This window comes from Erythrolamprus reginae, chromosome 9, assembly GCF_031021105.1.
Source record: "Erythrolamprus reginae isolate rEryReg1 chromosome 9, rEryReg1.hap1, whole genome shotgun sequence".
Classification (NCBI taxonomy): domain Eukaryota; kingdom Metazoa; phylum Chordata; class Lepidosauria; order Squamata; family Dipsadidae; genus Erythrolamprus; species Erythrolamprus reginae.
Genome location: NC_091958.1, coordinates 55203873 through 55219516, shown reverse-complemented (window position 1 = coordinate 55219516; position 15644 = coordinate 55203873). Strand labels below are relative to the sequence as shown.

Here is a 15644-nt window from a genome sequence, read left to right as displayed (position 1 = left end):
AGCCATCTGTGCGCGCACATCCAAGAGGCTTTGTGTGTCTTTTTTATTTTGTGTGTGTGTGAGATGTCCTCTTATCATTAAAAGCTCTTCACCCCCCCATAAATGAATGCTGAAAAATGCAGGAACAAAGGCAGCCACACTTGGGGGGGGGGGAAGGGGAGATTAAAGGAATTCCCCACTGCCCCCTGACAAAAACAAGGACATGTGTATCAACCATGTACTTCGGCATCTGCGGAGAATAATGACTCTCTAATTCTGGCCATATGCCCCACTGTTTATTTAGGTATTTCAAAGAAATGTAAATGAAGAACACCAGCAGAGATGTTTTGGGGCTGATTTGATCAACTAAGGAGCAACATCGATGTTAGTTATTTATTAATTCGGTTAAATCCTTACGCTCCCCCCCCCCAAAAAAAAAACATTTCCCCTAGAATTCATCCAATGAATTTTGTCTTTGGCTTCCTTGAATTAGAAGGGGAAAAAATTTAATCAGAAGGAAATTACCTTATGCACAAATTAGTGAGCTAAGTCAATTAATGGCTCCATGGAAAAGTTTTAAGTCTGGCTTAGATATATCACTCGTGGTCTTCCGGGTCTGTTACTGTAAATAAAAGTTCTCGAAATATGAAACTCGTGACATCTCAAGGCAAATTAGTGAAATACCCAGATGGCTATCCACTCTAGAAGCTAAAATTCATCCAAATATAATAAGCCAAGAACAAAAAATAACCTACGAAGTCCTATTAAACACTAAAGGAAGTCTTAAAACTAGAGAAAGATTTAAAGAGGAAGGCATAGTAATAGATTGGCTTCCATATTACCAAATTCAAAGCAGATATAAAAGGGACTTGGTAAAATTCGGAATATGTAATAAACAAAATGAAATAGACAAAATATTGACAGGATCTGACAAAAAATTTATAACCAAAATGTATATTTATCTATTAAACTATGAAAACATCGAAGAAATTGTTAAACCTAACATGATATCTTGGATGACTAACTTTGGATATGCAATTCAGCTAGAAGACTGGGAAAAACTATGGTCAGTTAATTATAAGATGACTTTGTCAACACCATATAAAGAAAATCTTTATAAAATGTTCTTCCGATGGCATTATGCGCCAGCGCGCCTAGCCAAAATGAATGTAAACATTAGTAACAAATGTTGGAAGTGTAAAAAAGAAGTGGGAACATACTACCACATATGGTGGCAATGTAACGAAGCAAAAAAAAATTGGATTCAAATTAGGGCATGGATGGAAGAAATATTGGGCTATAAAATTGAAATAAAACCGGAAATGTATTTATTAGGCATAATTAGAGGCAAACATAGCAAAGAAAACTACTACTTAATAAATCACTTACTTACTGCTGCAAGATTAGCATATGCACAAGTCTGGAAACAAGATAAGATTCCAAACAAAGAAACGGTAATTAAAAAAATATTAGACTGCGGCAAATTTAGCAAATTAACATACGAAATTCAAAACCAACAAAATAAGGACTATTACAAAGTGTGGGAAAAAATTTACAACTGGGTGGAAATTAAGAAAAAGGTATAGTAAATAGAATTGTTAAAAAATAAATCTTGTAAATATATCAAGTGTAAATGTTTAATGTTGTATTGTTTGATGTCTAAATGTTTGTAAGTCATATAAAATAATAAAAAAAATATTTTAAAAAAAGGCAAATTACAGGAAGGTTATAAACACATATTTCTTCTCTTCTTCTTCCTCTTATCTTCTTCTTCCTCCTCTTCCTCTTCTTCTTTTTTTCTTCTTCTTCTTCCTTCTTCTCTTCCTCCTCCTCTTATTCTTCTTCCTCCTCTTCTTCTTTTCTTCTTCTTCCTTCTTCTTCTTCTCCTTCTTCTCTTCCTCCTCCTCCTCTTCTTCTTTTCTTCTTCTTCTTCTTCCTCTTCTCCTTCTTCTTCTTCCTCTTCTCCTTCTTCTTCTCCTTCTTCTTCCTCTTCTCCTTCTTCTCTTCCTCCTCCTCTTATTCTTCTTCACCCTCCTCCTCTTCTTTTCTTCTTTTCTTCTTCTTCCTCTTCTTCTTCTTCTCCCTCTTCTCCCTCTTCTCTTCCTCCTCCTCTTCTTCTTCTTCTTCCTCCTCCTCCTCCTCATCGTGTTGTACCTCCTGATTCTTGACAAATCTATATTTTCTTTTATGTACACTGAGAGCATCTGCACCAGAGACAAATTCCTTGTGTGTCTAATAGGCCAATAAAGAATTCTTTTCTATTCTATTATGCGCTCTCTTAGCCAATTTTTGAATCTCGTGTTATCTTTAAATATGGTTTGCCTATATGCATATCTATTTTTCTTTCCGTTCTTTCTTTTCTGTGTTCTTTTTTTTTTTTGGCCTGTTTTCTTATATTCGTTTTTAAATGTATATATTGAATAAAGATTATTTTTTTTAAAGTGTCCATCTAAAGCCTTTCTTTGCTGCCCTCTGGTGGCTGCTTGTGGAAGGGCCCGAAAACGTTTCCAATGCACCTTGCAGAAATTTCCCAAGAGAAATAAAATTTTATTTAGACAAACATAGTCTATCTCCCGATGCAGGCAGCAAAGTTCTCTAGCACAGCCTTGTTGAAACTTACTTCCCCCCCCCCGCACGCACGCACACACCAACGGAGGGGGGGAAATGCATTTTTGCTTCGGCCAAAAAACGTGAATGAATAACAAATGAACACGGGTTTATCTTCGCCTTCCAAGCCATCCCTAGAAAAAGCATCCAATTTCTATCCTTTATGGACGCCCGGCCTCTGTTATCATCGGCTGCTTTCCTACAATTGGGTGGAACTGACAAATTCCCAGGGGTTTGGAGGGAGGGGGTTGGAGGGGGGAGAAGGAGGAGGAAGAGGTTTTTTTTAAATAAATGCTGACATGGACTGAAGTCACGCTGGACACCTGCTTTGAAACGGGACGCAAACAACGGCCGGAGGACGGAGCGGCCAAGCAAGAGGACGTGGCTAAAGGATTTATTCTAGTCACATAAACCCTGGAAGGAAGAGAGCAAGAAGGACAACGAAGGATGCCGGTTTAGAGAAAGGCTTCATGCAACCTGGAGAATCTACTGAGGTTCATTCATTCACCAGAAGAGCCCTTCACTCCTCCACTCGAAACAGAATATCCTACGAAAATAGACTAACAATCCTGGGCCTAGAAAACCTAGAACTACAGCACCTAAAACACGATTTGAGTATTGCCCACAAGATCATATGCTGCAACGTCCTACCGGTCAATGACTACTTCAGCTTCAACCGCAACAACACAAGAGCACGCAACAGATTCAAACTTAACACGAACCGCTCCAAACTTGACTGTAAAAAATATGATTTCAACCATCGAGTTATCGAAGCGTGGAATTCATTACCGGACTCAATTGTGTCAACCCCTAACCCCCAACATTTATCCCTTAGACTCTCCACGATTGACCTCTCCAGGTTCCTAAGAGGCCAGTAAGGGGCGTACATAAGTGCACTGGTGTGCCTTTCGTCCCCTGTCCAATTGTCTTTCCTCTCTTTCACTTATCATATATATTCTCTTCCTTTCATATATCCTCTCCTCTATGTCCACTTTCACCCTCTTTTATATTATCACATGTCTATTTTTCTTCCTATGTATTTGTGTATTGGACAAATGAATAAATAAAAATAAATAAATAAATTTGGGAAGGCGGGGGGATGGACGGACGAATAAATGTGACTTATTTATTTATTTATTTGTTTCATTGATTGATTGATTTCTATGCTGCCCTTCTCCACAGACTCAGGGCGACTCACAACAGGAAAGATACAATCACATATAACATTTTTGTCGAATGCCTTCACTCTGCTAAACAAATATCGTATTTTTCGGAGTATAAGATGCACCTTAGTTTTTTGGGAAGGAAAACAGGGAAAAGAATCTGCTTGCCAGGTATTCATCTGGCTAGTGTCCTCAGTCTGGTCAGCTTCAGGACATTATTTTATCCTCTGGTTAAGGGCTTAAAACAATTTTTATTCCGAGAGAGTAACAATGAAAGAGCTTGCAAGCCAGTAAGAGCTGGGAACATTGTTAGCACCTGGTTAGGGCTGGAAAGAAACTTACTTGGAGCAAGTTAGAGAAACGGAAAAAAAAACCTGCAAAGACTTAGGGCTTGGAAAAAATTCTTCTTTGCGGGGAGTATCAATGAATCTATATTTTCTTTTAAGTACACTGAGGTCAGGGGCGAAAGAGCAGAATCACAGCTGGAGTTCCGATTGATTGATTGTTTGATTGATTGATTGGATTTGTATGCCGCCCCTCTCCGTGGACTCGGGGCGGATAACAACAGTGATAAAAACAGAGAGGGAGAGAGGGGGAGAGAAAGGGAGAAGGAAAGGGAGAGAGGAGAGGGAAAGAGGGAGAGAGAAAGAGAAGGAGAGGATGAGAGAAAGGGAGAAGGAAAGGGAGAGATCAGAAAGGGAAATGAGGGAGAGAAAGGGAAAGAGAGAGGGAGTGGGAAAGGGAGAGAAGGGGAAGGGAGAGAGAGGGGGAGAAGGAAAGAGGGAAAGAAAGAGAACAGCAAGATGAAAGAAAGGGAGAGATGGGAAAGGGAGATGTGGGAGAGAAAGGGAGAGAGGGAGGGGGAGAGAGAAAGGGAGGGAGAGTGGGAGATAAAGTGAGGAAAGGGAAAGGGAGAGAGGGGGAGAGAAAGAGGAGAGAGAGAGAAGGAAAGGGAGAGAGGAGGAGAGAAAGGGAGAGGGAAAATGGGAGATTAAGGGAGGAGAGGGAAAGAGAGAGAGGAAGAGAGAGAGTCCAATGACCAAACTGGGAAGCTCATGAACAACAGAACTCGAAGCCAGCCAAGTTAAGCCATCCGTGCCGGTTGTACTCACACAAGGTGTTTATTTTTAATTTTTCCTCTCTTTACGATTGCAGACTCCATTAACAGAGATGGAAGCATATGGTCACCTGCCTACCCAAAGATGTCAACATCTGCTCAGCAAGCCCTGGCTTAGGCGCGTGTTAAAAGCCAGCCTGCCGCGGGTCTCCCTCCCGGAAGAACGGCCTCATCGATAGCAACCCACCCTCCAGGAACCCCAATGTCGTTTTTATGAACGGAAAGGCCCAACCCAGCCAGATGGCTCACTAGCGGGAAAGGACGAAGAGCCGCAACTTGCCCTTGGCAAAGGCAGCGGGTGGGATATAAGAGATACCGCGAAGGGGGGCGAGGAGAGGGTTGGGCAGAGAAAATCAACACAACCGCAATGCACAGGCAGCTCCTGGATTCCAATAAAAATCTAAAAATCGGGGGCGGCTGGTTGGAGAAAGCGAGTCTTCGGAGAGGGGCGGCATACAAATCCAACTAATAAATAAATAAATTTGTCTCAGGCCGGAGAATCGATGACCGGAGGATTTTTTTGATGGAATCCGCCGCGTGAGCTGCAGGCCAAAGGGAAGACGGCGGTGATGGGTTGCATTGACGAAATGCACAAAATGTTGGGACACTCTGGAACCAACTCTCTTCCCCCCCCCCCCGGAGATTAGGACTGCCCTCAGCCCCCTTGCCTTTCGCAAACTCCTAAAACCCCACCTTTGTCACCAGGCCTGGGGAAATTGATTCCCTTCGGCCGCTCCGTTTTATGTACGGTTTGTTTGGGTTGCATGAGTGTTTTTAATTAAGGGTTTTTAAAACTGTTTTTGCTTTTAACATGGGATTTGTATTTTGTATTACTGTTGTGAGCTGCTCCGAGTCTTCGCAGAGGGGCAGCATACAAATCTAATAAATTATTATTATTATTATTATTATTACTACAGTATTTACAATAATATACATGGCATCAGACCAGACTACACTCAGTGAAATAAATAAATAAATGAATGAATAAATAAATAAATAAATAAATAAATTCAAAGTGTTGGTTATGACCTATAAAGCCCTTTATGGCATCGGACCAGAATATATCCGGAACCGCCTTCTGCTGCACGAATCCCAGCGACCAGTTAGGTCCCACAGAGTGGGTCTTCTCCGGGTCCCATCGACTAAACAATGCCATCTGGCGGGACCCAGGGGAAGAGCCTTCTCTGGGGCGGCCCCAGCCCTCTGGAACCAACTCCCCCCAGAGATCAGAGTTGCCCCCACCCTCCTTGCCTTTCGTAAGCTCCTTAAAACCCACCTCTGTCGTCAGGCATGGGGGAACTGAGATATTCCCTTCCCCCTAGGCTTATAAAATTTATGCTTGGTATGTCTGTATGTATGATTGGTTTCTCAAATTAGGGTTTCTTAATTTAATTTAAACTTAAATATTAGATTTGTTTATATTGTCTTATTATTGTTGTTAGCCGCCCCGAGTCTATGGGGAGGGGCGGCATAGAAATCTAATAAATAAATTATTATTATTATTATTATTATTATTATTATTATTATTATTATTATTATTATTATTACCTATAAAGCCCTACATGGCATCACACCAGACTACACTCAGTGAAACAGTGGAAGTGATGATGTACCAGGGTCTGGAGGCTGTTGGGGTCTGGATGGGTGTCAACAGGCTCGGACTCAACCCCGACAAGACGGAGTGGCTGTGGGCTCTGCCTCCCAGGGACAACTCCATCTGTCCGTCCATTACCCTGGGGGAGGGAGTTATTGACCTCCTCAGAGAGGGTACACAACTTGGGCGTCCTCCTCGACCCGCAGATGACTTTAGACCATCATCTTTTAGCTGTGGCAAGGGGGACGTTTGCCCAGGTTCGCCTGGTGCACCAGTAGCGGCCCTATCTGGACAGGGAGTCTCTATTCACAGTCGCTCATGCCCTTATCACCTCGAGGTTTGACTACTGCAATGCTCTCTACATGGGGCTACCTTTGAAGTGTATTCGGAAAGTGCAAATTGGGCAGAATGCGACCGCGAGAGCAATCATGGGCCGACCCTCGTATTTCTCTATGGAGCCGGGCCTGGGATTATATTGAAACAAGCATTTTACCCCCAGAAGGTCCATTTGAAGAGCCGTTTAGAAAATGTGGAATATACATAACCCATTAATATTTTTTTATGGTTCCCTTCCTGTTAAGCAACGTAAAAGTTAATAACTTGGTTAATCATTTAATTGAACAACACAACATGAATACATATAAAGAGAAGTGTGTGGCTTTGTGTATTAATTCTTTACTTCGTCTCCTTTTGATGTAATGAACTCTCTCTTCTGTTTTATATTAAAAAAAACCTTAGAATTAAATTTATTTCATTTATTATTTATTAATTTGACTTCTGTGTCGCCCGATCCCGAAGGACTCGGGGTGGTTTACAACAATACGAAATTACAAAAACGATAAAAAAGAAGTCAAATATAAAAACTAAACTATAAAATCTTAATTAAAAACCATAATAATTAACCCGTCAACATGCATACATAACATTCATACAATATGGCCATGATAGTTGTTGAAATAAAACAGGGGTTGGGGTTTGAAAAAAAGTCCAGTGGGATCCTGGAACAATTTCAAGGGGTAACAATTCAAGGCAAGAACATGTCATTTTGAATTAATAAATCTTAAATAAATCTTAAATAAATCTTAAATAGAAACACAGAAGATTGACGGCAGGAAAAGACCTCCTGGTCCATCTAGTCTGCCCTTATACTATTTCCTGTATTTTATCTTAGGATGGATGGATGTTTATCCCAGGCATGTTTAAATTCAGTTACTGTGGATTTACCAACCACCTCTGCTGGAAGTTTGTTCCAAGCATCTACTACTCTTTAAATATAATAATATTTTCTCATGTTTCTTCTGATCTTTCCCCCAAACTACGCTCAGATTGTGCCCCCTTGTTCTTGTGTTCACTTTCCTATTAAAAACATTTCCCTCCTGAACCTTATTTAACCCTTTAACAAATTTAAATGTTTCGATCATGTCCCCCCTTTCCCTTCTGTCCTCCAGACTAGACAGATTGAGTTCATGAAGTCTTTCCTGATACGTTTTATGCTTCAGACCTTCCACCATTTTTGTAGCCCATCTTTAGATCCCTTCAATTTGATCAACATCTTTTTGTAGGTGAGGTCTCCAGAACTGGACACAACATTATTCCAAATGTGGTCTCACCAGCGCTCTATACAAAGGGATCACAATCTCCCTCTTCCTGCTTGTGATACCTCTAGCTACGCAGCCAAGCATTCTATACTGCCCAACAAAATAAAGACCTTGCGAGTGGTCCCCGAAGACGCCTTCCAGGGCACATATTGGTCACGGCAGGGTCGCTGGAAAAAATGTGTAGAGGCCCAAGGACAGTACTTTGAAGAATTTTAAGTGTTTGTGCAAATTTGTTCAATAAATTACTTTTTTAAAAATCGCATTACTTTTGGAGCACATGCTGTATGTCTAGGGTGTGGAATTGTGTATTTACTTTCTTTAGTTCTGTCTCCTATATTTGTATTCATTTTAGATATTTCTGAGGAAGGTACGAGTTTGATTTTAGGGGTTTTATGTTCCTTTGATTTATGGCGCAGTGTTTCTATATTTTCATTATCTTTGCATAAGAAAGGAAGAAGTGTATAGTTTTACTTTTCGGTTAGTTTTTTTAATGTATTTTTCCTGTTTGAGCCATTTGTACCAACTTTCCCATATTTTGTAAAATTTGGATTTATCTTTCTCCTGTAATTCCAAAGTCGCTTTAGTCATTTCTTCACACAAGGACATTATTTATAAAGCTTATTTGCACTGAAAGATGTTGAACACATGGCAATTCCAAATCTCAACTAGCAAATGCTCTGTCCTACACATTGGGAAGAAGAATCTGAACTCCAAATGCGAACTGAATAATCAAATGATCACAGATAATCCCCACTCGGTTAAAGACCTTGGTATACTAGTAACAAAAGATTTAAGTGCCAAAGCCCACTGCAACAATATAGCCAAGAAGGCTTCAAGAGTTGTAAACCTAATCCTACGTAGCTTCTGCTCTGGCAATCTCACACTACTTACCAGAGCTTACAAAACTTTTCCCAGACCCATCCTCGAATACAGCTCATCTGTCTGGAACCCATATCGCATCTCAGACATCAACGCCCTTGAAAATGTCCAGAGATACTTCACCAGAAGAGCCCTTCACTCCTCCACTCGAAACAGAAGACCCTACGAGACTAGACTTTCAATCCTGGGCCTAGAAAGTTTAGAACTAAGATGCCTTAAACAAGATCTAAGTACTGCCCACAAGATCATATGCTGCAACGTCCTGCCTGTCGGCGACTACTGCAGCTTCAACCACAACAACACAAGAGCACACAACAGATTTAAACTTAATATTAACCGCTCCAAACTTGACTGTAAAAAATATGACTTCAGTAACCGAGTTGTCGAAGCGTGGAACTCATTACCGCACTCAGTAGTGTCAACCCCAAACCCCAACACTTTACCCTTAGATTATCTACGGTTGACCTATCCAGATTCCTAAGAGGTCAGTAAGGGGCGAGTACAAGTGCACTAGAGTGCCTTCTGTCCCCTGTCCTATTGCTCTCCTATATCTCCTATACCTTTCTTCTATTCCTATATCTCTTCTTCTATTCTTTCATTGATATGTTGTATTACTATATCTTCTTTTCTATTTTTTCTTAGGTATATTTTACTATGAGTATCTCCTCTATAACCTTCATCATGTATTTTACTATGTGTATATAGATATATACCCACTAAAACCCTCATTATGTATTGGACTAACTAACTAACTAACTAACTAACTAACTAACTAAATAAATAAATAAATAAACAAACAAATAACTAAAATAGCTAACTAACTAACTAACTAACTAACTAACTAACTAACTAACTAACTAAATCGATTAATTAATTATTTTTTTAAAATGCAGGGTGTCCTGCATAAGCCAGGCCCACAGTGTGGTAGTAAAAAATTTGGGCAGCCCCTAACTGCACAGGGCTGTGGATAGGGACCCTGGATGAAGGAGGCAATCTGGAGAGAGACTCCAATTTAGAAGAGGGCTCAAAACCTATTTGTTTACCCAGGCCTTTTAATTAGGTTTAACCGTTTTAATATGCATCATTTTTACACAGTGCACCGTTTTTATTAAGTAATGTTTACGGCCGGCTTTAAAAAGCGCTCCGGTTTTAATTGTATTTCTTGAGTGCTCCGAGCCATTAAGGCATCGCGCAGAATCCTCTAAATAAATAAAGAGCAAACGCTGCCACAACCCGGAAGGAAATAAGACATTTGCAATTACAGGTAGTGGCAGGACCATTTGTTAAGCCAGGACCTGGGAAGACGAGAGCGGGGTAGATAGCAATTTGCAAGACAATTTCTGTTGCGTTTGATTTTTGAGCCTTTTTTTATATAGTGAATTGGGCATGCTGGTTTCAAAACCGTAGTTAGTTTTCTTCTACCACGTCAGGTTTTTCCTCTACGCCTTATATATACAGTGGTGCCTCTGCTTACGAACTTAATTCGTTCCGTGACCAGGTTCTTAAGTGGAAAAGTTTGTAAGAAGGAGCGATTTTTTCCCATAGGAATCAATGTAAAAGCAAATAGGACGTGCGATTGGGGAAACCACAGGGAGGGTGGAGGCCCTGTTTTCTCCAAGGAGACTCCTCCCTGCATTTTCTGGCCCTGATTCCTCCCAGGAGATTCCTAGAGAGGCCCCAAGGAGGCTTCTCCCTACCTTTTCTCTTTACAGTTTCCTCCTGGGAGATTCCTAGAGAGGCCCCACGGAGGCTTCTCCCTGCCTTTTCTGGCCCTGATTCCACCCAGGAGATTCCTAGAGAGGCCCCAAGGAGGCTTCTCCTTACCTTTTCTCTTTACAGTTTCCTCCTGGGAGATTCCTAGAGAGGCCCCACGGGGGCTTCTCCCCGCCTTTTCTGGCCCTGTTTCCTCCCAGGAGATTGCTAGACAGTCTCCAGGCAGGCTTCTCCCTGCCTTTTCCGGTTACAGTTTCAGAGGGTTTGTAAGTGGAAAATGGTTCTTCAGAAGAGACAAAAAAAGTCTTGAACACCCGGTTCTTATCTAGAAAAGTTTGTAAGTAGAGGCATTTCTAGGTAGAGGTACCACTGTATATATAATATAGTTAATTAGGCAACATGAGCATCAAATTGCATTTTTTACATAACCATCTTGCTCACTTCCTGGAAAATCTTAGTGCAGTCAGCGATGAGGAGGGGGAGCGATTCCACCAAGATTTGAAGGTTGTGGAGGCACAGGATCAAGGTAGATGGGATGTACATAGGGTGGCTGACTATTGTTGGAGCATCAAGCGAGAATGTCCACAGATTAAACACTCCAGAAAAAGCTATAAGCAAAGATTTTTTACTTTCCTATGTATAATTACTGTTGCTTAAGTAATGGGTCTGCCATTACCTGTAATCTTCAGAGAAGGGCAGCATACAAATCTAAATAATAATAATAATAATAATAATAATAATAATAATAATAATGATGATGATGATGATGATGATGCAGACTCTGTAAAGAAACAGATGAAACAACCGCTCACATACTCAGCTGCTGCAAAAAGATCGCACAGACTAACTACAAGCATAGACATAATGCTGTGGCACAGATGATCCACTGGAACTTGTGCCGGAACTACCATTTACCAGTGGCAAAGAACTGGTGGGATCATAAGCCCGAAAAAGTGGTCGAAAATGAGCAAGCAAAACTACTGTGGGACTTCCGACTTCAGACTGACCGAATTCTGAAGCATAACACACCAGACATCCTGATTGTGGAGAAAAAGAAAGTATGGATCATCGACATCGCAATCCCAGGAGACAGCAGAATTGAGGAGAAGCAGCTAGAGAAATTAGTGAAATACGAAGATCTAAAAATCGAACTGCAACGACTCTGGCATAAGCCCGTGAAAGTGGTCCCAGTGGTCCTTGTCACGCTGGGCGCAGGGCCAAAGGATCTCAGCGGACATTTGAAAACCATTGGAATTGACAAAATCTCCAGCTGTCAATTGCAAAAGGCCGCTTTACTCAGATCGGCAAACATAATTCGCCGCTACATCACGCAGTCCTAGGTGCTTGGGAAGCGCCCGACTGGTGATGAAATATGAAATCCAGCACAGTGAGCTCGTTTGCTGCGTTGTATTGACATAATCATAATCATAATAATAATCATAATAATAATCATAATAACAACAACAACAATAACAACAACAACAACAACAAAACAACAACAACAACAACAACAATAATAATAATAATAATAATTGATGTCTTATTTCCTCCCTGGTTTTGGCAGAATTTGCATACCGAAGCAATTCTTCATTTATGCTGGCTGGGGAAATTCCAGGACTTGAAGTCCACAAGCCAAGGTTGGAGACCCCTGATCTACCCAGGAAAACATTGGCCATCTGGCTTGAGGGTCATTCTCCTCCTTCCTCGGACTTCAGCAGCCTCTCTGCCTTAATTCAAGCCCAGAACCGCTAAGCAATATCCAGAGAAGCAGCGACAGTGCTATAATTTTTAATTAAATTGTCTTTATACCCCAACTTCAATCCCCCACCAGACCTCCCATCATTCCACTGGTTTCAATTCCTTAAGGGGGTTTTCCAAAGTACTTTTCCTATTTCTGAAATGGATTCTGCTTTTGTGCATGCAAACACAACACAAACACACACACGCAGGCCAAACACACACAATTACACGCACACTGAAAGCACCATCTTGAGCAAACCCACAATCTCGGTTCCCTGGCTTCTTTAAGGGGAACTGCCGATGGTAGCTAGCGCGCGGCGGAATTTAAACACAGCCCTGTTTTCAAAGCGACGCTCTTGCCTACTACGCGTTTAAACCTATGTCTGTATTCACAAGATTAAAAGAAATACAAACAAACAAACAGACCAATTAATTAGCCACGGGCATCCGCTAAGGAAGAAACAATAGACCATGCCCAGGTTAATTCTCTTCCACGTATGGCTGTGTGTGTAAGACTACAACAAATGTATACAACACCGTTCAAGTGCTTAAAGGGGTCTGCAGGGAAAGTTATAATTACCTATTTCCGATGCACTGGAAGGAAAGCGGGTTAAATTGCCTGCAAAGATATTAAAAAAACCCTCCATCTGTGTGGATTTAGTAAAGGATGGACTGCCCCAGAGATACAACTAAGAGGAAACGGTGCAGAAAAGACGGGGCCTTATTGGAGACGTCCCCCCCCCTCCGCCTTCCCCAAAGTGGCGGAATAAACCTTCCAGGGGAAAATCAATTATATTTCTGCAGAAAACTCTGCTGCTGCTGCTGCTGTGATTTTAAATCTGCGTTGATATACTTCCTGGTTATGTTGCTCCCTGCAATGCTCTTAAATCAACGATTTTATAACCCCGCGACCTAAGCGGAGTGCTGGATGGGCGCAAGGAATTTGCACTGCTTATTGATTTGAGGGCCGGAAGCCCACTGTAAAGGGGGGGGGGGACTGGAAGGCATTGACTAACCAACGTTGCATCTTTTGGAGAGGGGGGGGGCCAGAAAACTGGGAGTAACCTCGAGTTATGTAGAATTAAGGAGAAATTTCTCGACGGCGTGAACGATGTATCCGTGGGATGGCCTTGCATTCAGAAACCGTTAAGTGTTCCATGCCTGGAGATTCTCGAGAAAAGATAATAATGAGTGCGATTGGGGAAACCACAGGGAGGGTGGAGGCCCTATTTCCTCCCAGGAGATTCCTAGAGAGGTCCCACGGAGGCTTCTCCCCACCTTTTCTGGCCCTGTTTCCTTCCAGGAGATTCCTAGAGAGGCCCCAAGGAGGCTTCTCCCTGCCTTTTCCGGCCCTGTTTCCTCCCAGGAGATTCCTAGAGAGGCCCCACGGAGGCTTCTCCCCGCCTTTTCTGGCCCTGTTTCCTCCCAGGAGATTCCTAGAGAGGCCCCAAGGAGGCTTCTCCCTGCCTTTTCCGGCCCTGTTTCCTCCCAGGAGATTCGTAGAGAGGCTCCAAGGAGGCTTCTCCCTGCCTTTTCTGGCCCTGTTTCCTCCCAGGAGACTCCTAGAAGAGGCCCAAAGGAGGCTTCTCCCCGTCTTTTCCGGCCCTGTTTCCTCCCGGGAGATTCCTAGAGAGGCCCCACGGAGGCTTCTCCCCGTCTTTTCCGGCCCTGTTTCCTTCCAGGAGATTCCTAGAGAGGCCCCAAGGAGGCTTCTCCTTGCCTTTTCCGGCCCTGTTTCCTCGTAGGAGATTCCTAGAGAGGCCTAAAGGAGGCTTCTCCCTGCCTTTTCTGGCCCTGTTTCCTCCCAGGATATTCCTAGAGAGGCTCCACGGAGGCTTCTCCCTGCCTTTTCCAGTCCTGTTTCCTCCCAGGAGATTCCTAGAGAGGCCCCACGGAGGCTTCTCCCTGCCTTTTCCGGTTACAGTTTTGGAGGCTCGGGTTTGTAAGTGAAAAATGGTTCTTAAGAAGAGGCAAAAAAATCTTGAACACCCGGTTCTTATCTAGAAAAGTTCGTAAGTAGAGGCCTTCTTAGGTAGAGGTACCACTGCATATGTAAAATCTCCTGAATGAATAAGGGGGTTGGACTAGAAGGCCTCTTGGGTGAGTTGGGTTTTAATGCATGCTATTCAGGGCTATTTTATGGACCCAAAAGCTACTCGGAGCCTGGTCAAGGCAAAGGACGAAGCCATAAATCCTCCCTTGCAGCCGAACGCAGGAGGGTTTCCCAAGAGATGCTGTCCTCGCCAGTTTGATTTATCTGAAAGTTTTCCTTGGAAGAAAAGCTGAAGAAATGGAAGCGGCAACAAGAAAGAACGGAGGCGCAGGGACGACTTTAAACGGGAGGAAGGGAAGAAGCCGTATGACCGTAACGGCTCCAATCTAAATTTTATGGCTTCAACTCGGACGGTCTAATAAAGGGGAGAGGAAGCTCAAACCTTCTCGGAGATCCGTTTAGCGTTGATCCTTGCAAATCGTTTCTTGCGTGTCCTATCATGTTCGCCAATAATCGGATGATTCTTGTAATTCTAATATTAACAGCAATGCCTGGGATGCCCATTTTAGCAGGGAGCAAAGAAAGGCTCCTTCAAGCAAAGATCTTCAAAGACCACCTTCTGCCACACGAATCCCAGCGACCGGTTAGGTCCCACAGAGTTGGTCTCCTCCGGGTCCCGTCAACTAAACAATGTCGTCTGGCGGGACCCAGGGGAAGAGCCTTCTCTGTGGTGGCTCCGCCCCTCTAGAATCAGCTCCCCCCAGAGATTAGAATAGCCCCCACCCTCCTTGCCTTCCGTAAACTCCTTAAAACCCACCTCTGTCGTCAAGCGTGGGGGAACTGAAACATCTCCCCCTGCCTATGTAGTTTTTGTGCATGATATGACTGTATGGATGTTTTTATATATTGGGGTTCCTTGCTTTTTAGACTTTTTAAAATGTATTATTGTTATTTTAGAGTCTAACTATTAGATTTGTCATTATATATCGTTTTTATGACTGTTGTAAGCCACCCCGAGTCTACGGAGAGGGGTGGCATACAAATCTAATAAATAATAAATAATAATAATCTCCAACCTTGGCAACTTTAAGCCTGGGGGACTTCAAATCCCAGAATTTCCCATTCAATATTGGGAGTTGGTCCTCCAGGCTTAAAGTTATGACAAGCCTTGCGAGTCTTCAGAGAGGGGCAGCATACAAATCTAATAAATAATAATAATAATAATAATAATAATAATAATAATAATAATAATAATAATAAT

At 42.4% G+C, this 15644-nt stretch overlaps 1 protein-coding gene across 1 annotated transcript in view; it reads right to left on the bottom strand.

The window, feature by feature from the left end:
* Positions 1-15644, bottom strand: part of LOC139171809 (mitotic spindle assembly checkpoint protein MAD1-like) — a 275352-nt gene that overhangs the window by 248253 nt on the left and 11455 nt on the right. The gene's annotated exons all lie outside the window — the stretch shown is intronic.